Source organism: Apostichopus japonicus, chromosome 4 (genome assembly GCF_037975245.1).
Source record: "Apostichopus japonicus isolate 1M-3 chromosome 4, ASM3797524v1, whole genome shotgun sequence".
NCBI classification, from domain to species: Eukaryota; Metazoa; Echinodermata; class Holothuroidea; order Aspidochirotida; family Stichopodidae; genus Apostichopus; species Apostichopus japonicus.
In genome coordinates this window covers 12,029,460-12,042,602 of record NC_092564.1, presented here as the reverse complement: position 1 = coordinate 12,042,602, position 13,143 = coordinate 12,029,460, and the positions used below count along the sequence as shown (strand labels likewise).

The following is a 13,143-nucleotide window of genomic DNA, read 5'->3' as shown; positions in this document are numbered from 1 at the left end:
TAAATGATTCAATTATTATTATTTAAATTATATAAAATTGGTCTGCAGGGTTACTATCTGAAGCTAATAGAAATGATCCAGCTGTTTGATCTAGCACTGCCGTGGAGCGCATCCCGAAATATACCCATTGACGAAGTCATTCAACCACAAGAATAGATGCGCAGAACGTATATACAAGGGACACCTGGTATGTCGAGCTTCCAACAGCTTAGTATGTATGGTTGACCAACTTCGATGAAAGACAAGACTAGAAAACATCCATATTCATGAGGCAGGGCACACGACAGACGCGCTTGGCGGGAACTTCATTTCAGACTTTAGGATCGGAAGAGAAGCAGTGCCTTGTATATACAGACTAATGCGGGTTGCTTTGCAGTGAAAGTGAGTATAGAGTAATCTTAATAGAGTATCTTATTTAAGTTACTTTTGTTTCGGCTGAGGAATGCAAAACATTTTAAAGAGTTTGCTCATGATGTGCGTAACTGTAAAATAATTATAACACCAAATGCTTGTAAACAGTAGGCAATACTGTCAGATATTCTAAGTGCAACGTGTTTGGCCTTTACGTAACGGTAATGCTACGTATGAATAGGCTATGGTATAGTCACATAAGTTAGCTTGTTTTACCCGAGCTCGTTTACTACATATATATACATATTCCTGGTCTACTGTTTGTAGAGATGCAAGGGGAGAAATATATTAGTAGAGCATAAACATCCATGGTGTTTAGTCCATCTGTGTCTTGGACTCTCTTCAATCATACTTTCTCTTTGGTTTTCTTTCGAAATAATCCCAAGGTAAACTGTTGACCGTGTTAAAGAGGTTCCATATTTGAGATACAACATTTGTTCAAAGCCAAATTTATACAAAAACCATCATTCATACAAACATAACAAATGTAATAATTAAAGGACAATAGAGGAACAATGAATCACAAGTGGCTCTATGATGTCGTATATGTAAACTTGATTAGTTATCCAGCCTTGTGTGTAAAGAAGCATTAAATTTGTATCATAATCTCCCAAATGAAATAAGATATTTTCTTAGATGTTAGGAGAATTAATGCTTTGCATATATCACATGAACCAAGAGTGATTTTAGGATTATTGTCTTCTTTTAAAAGAGTAGTACAAACTCTAGCTAGAATGCTCTACTATTAATTGATGTTCTTAGATACCATTCATATTAAAGACGAGAAACATGTTATCTTTTACCAAACTTGTTCATGCGGTTAAGTAGGCTATACGTCTATATATATGTTATGACATTTAACCAAATTTTAAGTAACTGTCGAGTAACCTATGAACACAAGAGGGATGTGCCCAGGATTTCCTGAGTGCCGGGTATACTGATCGCCGCCATGGGGGAGGGGTCTTAGGGGAGGGGTGTTTTTTTTTCGATTTTTGAAGGTGCTCAGATGCCAAATACTGGCACTTGTTTAGCTTTTCAGCACACACAAGTACTAGTTTTGCTAACAATTTACATTTTTATTTATTTTTTTTCAATTTATGTTGAATATACTGTTAATGTCGTGATTGAAGATGAAAATAGTGCTGGGCGGGATTCACGATTTTTAAGACAGTGCTGGGCGGGGCTCAGATGCCAAATACTGGCACTTGTGTAGCTTTTTAAGCACACACAAGTACTAGTTTTGCTAACAATTTACATTTTTTATTATTTTTTATTTTATTTATGTTGAATATATTGCTGTGCCGGGTATACTGATCGCCGTCATTGATGAGGGTTCTTAGGGGAGGGGTGTTTTTTTTCGATTTTTGAAGGTGCTCAGATGCCAAATACTGGCACTTGTTTAGCTTTTTCAGCACACACAAGTACTAGTTTGGCTAACAATTTACAATTTTAATTTTTTTTTTCAATTTATATTGAATATATTTTTTTTCAATTTATATTGAATATATTGTTAATAATGTCGGAATTTTATATGAAAATAGTGCTGGGCGGGATTCACGATTTTTAAGACAGTGCTGGGCGGGGCTCAGATGCCAAATACTGGTACTTGTGTAGCTTTTTAAGCACACACAAGTACTAGTTTTGCTAACAATTTACATTCTTAATTTTTTTTTTCAATTTATGTTGAATATACTGTTAATAATGTCGGGTTTTTAGATGAAAATAATGCTGGGCGCGATTCACGATTTTTAAGGCAGTGCTGTGCGGTAATTTTTAGTGCTGGGCGGGGCCGCCCAGTGTGGGCACATCCCTGAACACATAAAGGTGCCGTCAAAATGTTAAGATCCTTTACTGGATAATTACTGAAAAATGTTGAACTGATAGCATTCTGATGGAAGCGTAATCAAACATGTTGTTGAATAGGCCTATGTTGAATTTACATCATCAATTTTTGCTGCAAATTGTGGAAATGATGAGTTTCTGATGTAAACATAAGTTGTCTTTATGTTTCCAAATGTTGCAATAAGTGACAATTGTTAGTAATTTTGTAAGAAAAGTTTTTTGGCGGTACGTTCTATAACGTTTCTTATTTTATGGGACTTTCTTTCTTGGATACGTCTGCTGACATCAGGAAACCTACAAGGATTTCCCTAACTTTAGCAACCAGCATTATTACGACTATTGCAATTTAAATTTAGGGTATACTCGAAACAAAATTAAGGAGAAACTTAACGTACAATTCTACTGTTTTGCTTCTAGAACGATGACAATGCGGTTATGCGGACGAGGGCCAAGACGACAGATCGACGGGAGAACATTAGGAACCAGGTTATGAAATAAACAGAAGAACAACAAAGAACAGTGTAGTAGTGGTATCATTTTGAAAAGCTTGATTGCTCATTTCTGTCACTATATTGTAGGTGCTACAGGTTTCCCATCATCCCCCAGCCTTTTGCCACGAGCAAAAGAGTAATAACGTACGTGTGTTTGTTTTGCAATGGTATAACTATGTATTTTTATGCTGATTTGAAGAGTATAAAAAAAAATATTGCATCATTTTTTTTAAAGAAATGCCTGATTGTTCCTCTCTAGTTTATATTTTATAGATGTTCCAGACGTATCCATCCACCAATTACCATATACCACTTTCCACCAGCTACCTTCCCCCAGCCTTTTGCCACGAGCAAAAGAGTGATAACGTACTTGTGTTTGTATTGCAATGATTTAACTATATATTTTTATGCTGATTTGAAGAGTTTAAACAAATATTGCATCATTTTGTAAAGAAATGTCTGATTGTTTGTTTCTAGTTTATATTTTATAGATGTTTCAGACGTACCCAACCACCAATACCGCCATCCATCTTCCACCAGTCACCAGCTACCTTCCCACAGCCTTTTGCCACGAGCAAAAGAGTAATAACGTATGTTTGTTTGTATTGCGATGATTAAACTATATATTTTTATGCTGATTTGAATAGTTTATAACAAAATATAGCATCATTTTTTTTTAAAGAAATGCCTGATTATTTGTTTCTAGTTTTTATTTTACAGATGTTTCAGACGTACCCAACCACCAATACCGCCATCCACCTTCCACCAATCACCAGCTACATTCCCCCAGCCTTTTGCCACGAGCAAAAGAGTAATAACGAATGTGTGTTTGTAATGCAACGAATTTACTATGTATTTTTATGCTGATTTGGAGAAAAAATATTGCATCATTTTGTAAAGAAATGCCTGATTGTTTGTTTCTAGTTTATATTTTATAGATATTTCAGACGTACCCAGTCACCTATACCGCCAACCACATACTACCTTCCACCAGCTGCCTTCCTCCAGCCTTTTGCCACGAGCAAAAGAGTAATACCGTACTTGTGTTTGTATTGCAATGATTTAACTATATATTTTTATGCTGATTTGAAGAGTTTAAACAAATATTGCATCATTTTGTAAAGAAATGTCTGATTGTTTGTTTCTAGTTTATATTTTATAGATGTTTCAGACGTACCCAACCACCAATACCGCCATCCACCAGTCACCAGCTACATTCCCACAGCCTTTTGCCACGAGCAAAAGAGTAATAACGTATGTTTGTTTGTATTGCGATGATTAAACTATATGATTTTATGCTGATTTGAATAGTTTATAACAAAATATTGCATCATTTTTTTAAAGAAGTGCCTGATTATTTGTTTCTAGTTTATATTTTATAGATGTTTCAGACGTACCCAACCACCAATACCGCCATCCACCTTCCACCAGTCACCAGCTACCTTCCCACAGCCTTTTGCCACGAGCAAAAGAGTAATACCGTACTTGTGTTTGTATTGCAATGATTTAACTATATATTTTTATGCTGATTTGAAGAGTTTAAACAAATATTGCATCATTTTGTAAAGAAATGTCTGATTGTTTGTTTCTAGTTTATATTTTATAGATGTTTCAGACGTACCCAACCACCAATACCGCCATCCACCAGTCACCAGCTACATTCCCACAGCCTTTTGCCACGAGCAAAAGAGTAATAACGTATGTTTGTTTGTATTGCGATGATTAAACTATATGATTTTATGCTGATTTGAATAGTTTATAACAAAATATTGCATCATTTTTTTAAAGAAGTGCCTGATTATTTGTTTCTAGTTTATATTTTATAGATGTTTCAGACGTACCCAACCACCAATACCGCCATCCACCTTCCACCAGTCACCAGCTACCTTCCCACAGCCTTTTGCCACGAGCAAAAGAGTAATAACGTATGTTTGTTTGTATTGCGATGATTAAACTATATATTTTTATGCTGATTTGAATAGTTTATAACAAAATATTGCATCATTTTTTTTAAAGAAATGCCTGATTATTTGTTTCTAGTTTTTATTTTACAGATGTTTCAGACGTACCCAACCACCAATACCGCCATCCACCTTCCACCAATCACCAGCTACATTCCCCCAGCCTTTTGCCACGAGCAAAAGAGTAATAACGAATGTGTGTTTGTAATGCAACGAATTTACTATGTATTTTTATGCTGATTTGGAGAAAAAATATTGCATCATTTTGTAAAGAAATGCCTGATTGTTTGTTTCTAGTTTATATTTTATAGATATTTCAGACGTACCCAGTCACCTATACCGCCAACCACATACTACCTTCCACCAGCTGCCTTCCTCCAGCCTTTTGCCACGAGCAAAAGAGTAATACCGTACTTGTGTTTGTATTGCAATGATTTAACTATATATTTTTATGCTGATTTGAAGAGTTTAAACAAATATTGCATCATTTTGTAAAGAAATGTCTGATTGTTTGTTTCTAGTTTATATTTTATAGATGTTTCAGACGTAACCAACCACCAATACCGCCATCCATCTTCCACCAGTCACCAGCTACCTTCCCACAGCCTTTTGCCACGAGCAAAAGAGTATTAACGTATGTTCGTTTGTATTGCGATGATTAAACTATATATTTTTATGCTGATTTGAATAGTTTATAACAAAATATAGCATCATCTTTTTTAAAGAAATGCCTGATTATTTGTTTCTAGTTTATATTTTATAGATGTTTCAGACGTACCCAACCACCAATACCGCCATCCACCTTCCACCAGCTACATTCCCCCTGCCTTTTGCCACGAGCAAAAGAGTAATAACGAATGTGTGTTTGTAATGCAATGATTTTACTATGTATTTTTATGCTAATTTGAAGAGTTCAAAAAAAAATATTGCATCATTTTTTAAAGAAATGCCTGATTGTTTGTTTCTAGTTTATATTTTATAGATGTTTCAGACGTACCCAGTCACCTATACCGCCAACCACATACTACCTTCCACCAGCTGCCTTCCTCCAGCCTTTTGCCACGAGCAAAAGAGTAATACCGTACTTGTGTTTGTATTGCAATGATTTAACTATATATTTTTATGCTGATTTGAATAGTTTATAACAAAATATTGCATCATTTTTTTTAAAAGAAATGCCTGATTATTTGTTTCTAGTTTATATTTTACAGATGTTTCAGACGAACCCAACCACCAATACCGCCATCCACCTTCCACCAGTCACCAGCTACATTCCCCCAGCCTTTTGCCACGAGCAAAAGAGTAATAACGAATGTGTGTTTGTAATGCAATGAATTTACTATGTATTTTTATGCTGATTTGAAGAGTTTAAAAAAAATATTGCATCATTTTGTAAAGAAATGCCTGATTGTTTGTTTCTAGTTTATATTGTATAGATATTTCAGACGTACCCAGTCACCTATACCGCCAACAACATACTACCTTCCACCAGCTGCCTTCCTCCAGCCTTTTGCCACGAGCAAAAGAGTAATACCGTACTTGTGTTTGTATTGCAATGATTTAACTATATATTTTTATGCTGATTTGAAGAGTTTAAACAAATATTGCATCATTTTGTAAAGAAATGTCTGATTGTTTGTTTCTAGTTTATATTTTATAGATGTTTCAGACGAACCCAACCACCAATACAGCCATCCATCTTCCACCAGTCACCAGCTACCTTCCCACAGCCTTTTGCCACGAGCAAAAGAGTATTAACGTATGTTCGTTTGTATTGCGATGATTAAACTATATATTTTTATGCTGATTTGAATAGTTTAAACAAATATTGCATCATTTTGTTAAGAATTGTCTGATTGTTTGTTTCTAGTTTATATTTTATAGATATTTCAGACGTACCCAGTCACCTATACCGCCAACCACATACTTCCTTCCACCAGCTGCCTTCCTCCAGCCTTTTGCCACGAGCAAAAGAGTAATACCGTACTTGTGTTTGTATTGCAATGATTAAACTATATATTTTTATGCTGATTTGAAGAGTTTAAACAAATATTGCATCAGTTTGTAAAGAAATGTCTGATTGTTTGTTTCTAGTTTATATTTTATAGATGTTTCAGACGTACCCAACCACCAATACCGCCATCCATCTTCCACCAGTCACCAGATACCTTCCCCCTGCCTTTTGCCACGAGCAAAAGAGTAATAACGTATGTTCGTTTGTATTGCGATGATTAAACTATATATTTTTATGCTGATTTGAATAGTTTATAACAAAATATAGCATCATTTTTTTTTAAAGAAATGCCTGATTATTTGTTTCTAGTTTATATTTTATAGATGTTTCAGACGTACCCAACCACCAATACCGCCATCCACCTTCCACCAGCTACATTCCCCCTGCCTTTTGCCACGAGCAAAAGAGTAATAACGAATGTGTGTTTGTAATGCAATGATTTTACTATGTATTTTTATGCTAATTTGAAGAGTTTAAAAAAAAATATTGCATCATTTTTTAAAGAAATGCCTGATTGTTTGTTTCTAGTTTATATTTTATAGATATTTCAGACGTACCCAGTCACCTATACCGCCAACCACATACTACCTTCCACCAGTTACATTCCCCCAGCCTTTTGCCACGAGCAAAAGAGTAATAACGAATGTGTGTTTGTATTGCAACGAATTTACTATGTATTTTTATGCTGATTTGAAGAGTTTAAAAAAAATATTGCATCATTTTGTAAAGAAATGCCTGATTGTTTGTTTCTAGTTTATATTTTATAGATATTTCAGACGTACCCAGTCACCTATACCGCCAACAACATACTACCTTCCACCAGCTGCCTTCCTCCAGCCTTTTGCCACGAGCAAAAGAGTAATACCGTACTTGTGTTTGTATTGCAATGATTTAACTATATATTTTTATGCTGATTTGAATAGTTTATAACAAAATATTGCATCATTTTTTTTAAAAGAAATGCCTGATTATTTGTTTCTAGTTTATATTTTACAGATGTTTCAGACGAACCCAACCACCAATACCTCCATCCATCTTCCACCAGTCACCAGCTACCTTCCACCAGCCTTTTGCCACGAGCAAAAGAGTAATAACGTATGTTCGTTTGTATTGCGATGATTAAACTATATATTTTTATGCTGATTTGAATAGTTTAAACAAATATTGCATCATTTTGTAAAGAATTGTCTGATTGTTTGTTTCTAGTTTATATTTTATAGATATTTCAGACGTACCCAGTCACCTATACCGCCAACCACATACTTCCTTCCACCAGCTGCCTTCCTCCAGCCTTTTGCCACGAGCAAAAGAGTAATACCGTACTTGTGTTTGTATTGCAATGATTAAACTATATATTTTTATGCTGATTTGAAGAGTTTAAACAAATATTGCATCATTTTGTAAAGAAATGTCTGATTGTTTGTTTCTAGTTTATATTTTATAGATGTTTCAGACGTACCCAACCACCAATACCGCCATCCATCTTCCACCAGTCACCAGCTACCTTCCCACAGCCTTTTGCCACGAGCAAAGGAGTAATAACGTATGTTCGTTTGTATTGCGATGATTAAACTATATATTTTTATGCTGATTTGAATAGTTTATAACAAAATATAGCATCATTTTTTTTTAAAGAAATGCCTGATTATTTGTTTCTAGTTTATATTTTATAGATGTTTCAGACGTACCCAACCACCAATACCGCCATCCACCTTCCACCAGCTACATTCCCCCTGCCTTTTGCCACGAGCAAAAGAGTAATAACGAATGTGTGTTTGTAATGCAATGATTTTACTATGTATTTTTATGCTAATTTGAAGAGTTTAAAAAAAAATATTGCATCATTTTTTAAAGAAATGCCTGATTGTTTGTTTCTAGTTTATATTTTATAGATATTTCAGACGTACCCAGTCACCAATACCGCCAACCACATACTACCTTCTACCAGCTGCCTTCCTCCAGCCTTTTGCCATGAGCAAAAGAGTAATACTGTACTTGTGTTTGTATTGCAATGATTTAACTATATATTTTTATGCTGATTTGAAGAGTTTAAACAAATATTGCATCATTTTGTAAAGAAATGTCTGATGGTTTGTTTCTAGTTTATATTTTATAGATGTTTCAGACGAACCCAACCACCAATACCGCCATCCATCTTCCACCAGTCACCAGCTGCCTTCCTCCAGCCTTTTGCCACGAGCAAAAGAGTAATAACGTATGTTTGTTTGTATTGCGATGATTAAACTATATATTTTTATGCTGATTTGAATAGTTTATAACAAAATATAGCATCATTTTTTTTTAAAGAAATGCCTGATTATTTGTTTCTAGTTTATATTTTATAGATGTTTCAGACGTACCCAACCACCAATACCGCCATCCACCTTCCACCAGCTACATTCCCCCTGCCTTTTGCCACGAGCAAAAGAGTAATAACGAATGTGTGTTTGTAATGCAATGATTTTACTATGTATTTTAATGCTACGTTGAAGAGTTTAAAAAAAAATATTGCATCATTTCTTAAAGAAATGCCTGATTGTTTGTTTCTAGTTTATATTTTATAGATATTTCAGACGTACCCAGTCACCTATACCGCCAACCACATATTACCTTCCACCAGCTGCCTTCCTCCAGCCTTTTGCCACGAGCAAAAGAGTAATACCGTACTTGTGTTTGTATTGCAATGATTTAACTATATATTTTTATGCTGATTTGAAGAGTTTAAACAAATATTGCATCATTTTTTAAAGAAATGTCTGATTGTTTGTTTCTAGTTTTTATTTTATAGATATTTCAGACGTACCCAACCACCTACCACCTTCCACTATCGACAAGCTCTATCTTCCTTGACCACCAGCACCACCAGCCACCTTTCTCCAGACTGCTCCAGCCACCAACTACCAAATACCACCATCATCAAGCTCCAGCTGCAACCGACCACCAGCTACAAGTCACCAGCCTTTTTGCACGAGCAAAAGAGTAACAAAGTATGTGTTTTTGTATTGCCATATAATTTACTATATATTTTGTTGAGTGCTTTAAGGAAAATAAAATATGGCACCATCCAACGACCACTAGTCACCAGCCACTAGCCTATTGCCATGAGCAAAATAATTATTTCTTATGTGTGTTTGTATTGCAATTGATTTTACTATAGATTATTGTGCGAATTTTTATGCGTGTTTACATAACATATATATGCATTATTTTAAATAGAAATGATTGATTGTTCTCATCTAGTTCCAAGTTCGAAGTTGATTTCTCCATCCACCAACCACGAATTACCTGCACCAGCCACCAATCACCAGCCAACGCCAGATGAACTGAAAAGCTTGTAGTCCCCGCCAGATGAACTGAACTCTTGTAGTCTCCGCCAGATGAAGTGACCGATAGCAGCCACCAGGAACTCTGCCATCTACCGTCCTATCAACCAGTCGCCTTAGTATAAAGTTATTAAATCAGCGGGTGTACAAGAACTAAATTGATTCCAGGAGCCATTTCTAGGAACGTACAGTTGGTGGATCATCCAGGTCAGTACCAGATAAATTTGTTCCTAGATGACGCATTGATTAATAGTCCTAAAATACTTTAAAAAATACTTCAACATAGATGTACGAGAGAAACCCATATCCAAAGATTGCTTCAATATTTTTTAGTAATATTTCTCTCGTTTCTCGGCAGCCTGAAGATGAACTGGAAGAAAATACCTGCAACCACCTCCAAGATATTTGATCGAACTTCTATCGTTAATCCACCACTGTGAATTCGTAATATCTCAATGAAGATGAACTGGAAGAAATTACCTGCAACCACCTAGAAGATGTTTGATCGACCTTCCATCGTTAATCCACCACTGTGAATTCGTAATTTCTCAATGATAATGAACAGGAAGAAAATACCTGAAACCACCTAGAAGACGTTTGATCGACCTTCCATTGTTAATCTAACACTGTGAATTGTGTAGGGTGAGGATGTGTAGACTATACTACAAGGAGTAACTACTACATCAATGAGAAAGCAGAGCTGGAATATCGATATCTCTTGTCGCTCAATTTTATAACTTTTCGAAGTTTCTCTTTCGAGATCCGGCTTCTCAATACAGATCTCGATAGAGTCGATAGAGGCAATATTTGCCACAAACAGAATTCGCATTGTTCGATACTGGTGACAAATGTGCCTACAATTACTTTATTTACTCTATTCACTTTATTCACTTTATTTACTTTACTTACTTTATTTACTTTATTTACTTTATTTACGTTATTTACTTTATTTACATTATTTATTTTATTTACTTTATTTTCTTTATTTTCTTTATTTTCTTTATTTCCTTTATTTTATTTATTTTATTTCATTTTACTTTATTGACTTTATTGACTCTATTTACTCTATATATATATATATATATGTATATATATGAATATATATGTATATATATATCTATATATATATATACATATATATATATGTATTTGTGTGTGTGTGTGTGGTTTGTATGTACAAACCACAATATATATATATATATATATATATATATATATATATATATATATGTATTAGCCTTTGTCGTTCAATTTCATATAACAGAGTCTTTTCGAAGTTTCTCTTTCGAGATCCATCTCGATAGTAATGCAATATTTGTCACCAAAACAGAATTTGCATTGTTCGATACTGGTGACAAATGTGCCTACAATTACTTTATTCACTTTTCATTTTACATACTTTATTTACTTTTTTTACTTTATTTTCTTTATTTTACTTCATTTTACTTTATTGACTTTGTTGACTCTTTTTTACTTTATTTGCTTTATATATTTTATTTACTTCATTTATTTTATTTACTTTAGTTACTTTATTTTCTTTATTTCCTTTAATTTCTTTATTTTCTTTATTTTATTTTATTTCATTTTGCTTTATTGACTTTATTGACTTTATTTACTCTATTTACTCTATTTACTTTATTTATTTATTATATATATATAAATGTGTGCGTGTGCGTGTGTGTGTGTGGTTTGTATGTACAATTATACAGAATTCTATTTATATATGTGTGTGTGTGTTGGCGTGCGTGTGTGTGTGTTGCTTGTATATAAAATTTTAAGTATATATTTATTAGCCTTTGTCGTTCAATTTCATATAACAGAGTCTTATTGAAGTTTCTCTTTCGAGATCCATCTCGATAGAGTAATGCAATATTTGTCACAAAAACAGAATTCGCATTGTTCGATACTGGTGACAAATGTGCCTACAATTACTTTATTTACTCTATTCACTTTATTTACTTTACTTACTTTATCTATTTTATTAAATTTATTTACTTTATTTACTTTCTTTTCTTTATTTTCTTTTATTTAACTTCATTTTACTTCATTTTACTTTATTTACTTTATTTACTCTATTTACTTTATTTACTCTATTTACTCTATTTCCTTTAATTACTTATTTATATATATATATGTATGCGTGTGCGTGTATTTGTGTGGTTTGTATGTACAATTACATAGAATTCTATCTATGTATATGTATGTGTGTGCGTGCGTGTGTGTTGCTTGTATATACAATTGTTTATAGAATTATTAATGAACTATCTCTAAAATTTTAAGTATATGTATATTTATTAGCCTTTGTCGTTCAATTTCATATAACAGAGTCTTTTCGAAGTTTCTCTTTCGAGATCCGGCTTCTCAATACAGATCTCGATAGAGTAAGGCAATATTTATCACCAACAGAAATCGCATTATTCGATACTGGTGACAAATGTGCCTACAATTACTTTATTTACTCTATTCACTTTTCATTTTACATACTTTACTTACTTTACTTACTTTATTTACTTTATTTTCTTTATTTTCTTTATTTACTTTATTTACTTTATTTACTTTATTTACTTTATTTACTTTATTTACTTTATTTTCTTTATTTTCTTTCATTTTACTTCATTTTACTTCATTGACTTCATTTTACTTTCTTGACTTTATTTACTTTATTATATATACTTTATTACTATATATACTTACTATTTATATACTATATATACTATATTTACTATATATACTATATGTACTATATATACTTAATATACTTTATTTACTTAATTTACTTTACTTTTATTACTTTATTTACTATATTTACTATATTAACATCATAAAAAGTTATGTACATTACATACTTTATTTTCTTTATTTTCATTTTTTCTTTATTTTCTTTACTTTCTTTATTTTTTTATTATTTTACTTCATTTTACATATTTTTACTTCATTTTACTTCATTGACTTTATTGACTTCAGTTACTTTATTTACTTTATTTACCTTATTTACTTTACTTTCTTTATCTTCTTTATTTACTTTAGTTACTTTATTTACCTTATTAGCTTTATTTACTTTCTTTATTTACTTTACTTTATTTACTACATTTACTTTATTT

The 13,143-nt window shown here is 33.0% G+C and overlaps 1 long non-coding RNA gene across 3 annotated transcripts in view; it reads left to right on the top strand.

The window, feature by feature from the left end:
- LOC139966465 (uncharacterized) overlaps nucleotides 1–11,094 on the top strand; it is an 86,498-nt gene extending 75,404 nt beyond the window's left edge. For 2 of the 3 annotated variants that reach the window (XR_011792678.1, XR_011792677.1), the window contains exons 2-5: nucleotides 49–381; nucleotides 2,671–9,706; nucleotides 9,960–10,249; nucleotides 10,401–11,094. This is a non-coding gene — a long non-coding RNA (uncharacterized lncRNA). The remainder of the gene's footprint in view (nucleotides 1–48; nucleotides 382–2,670; nucleotides 9,707–9,959; nucleotides 10,250–10,400) is intronic. The other variant, XR_011792679.1, reaches the window with a different exon arrangement.
- The last annotated feature ends 2,049 nt before the right edge of the window (nucleotides 11,095–13,143 follow it).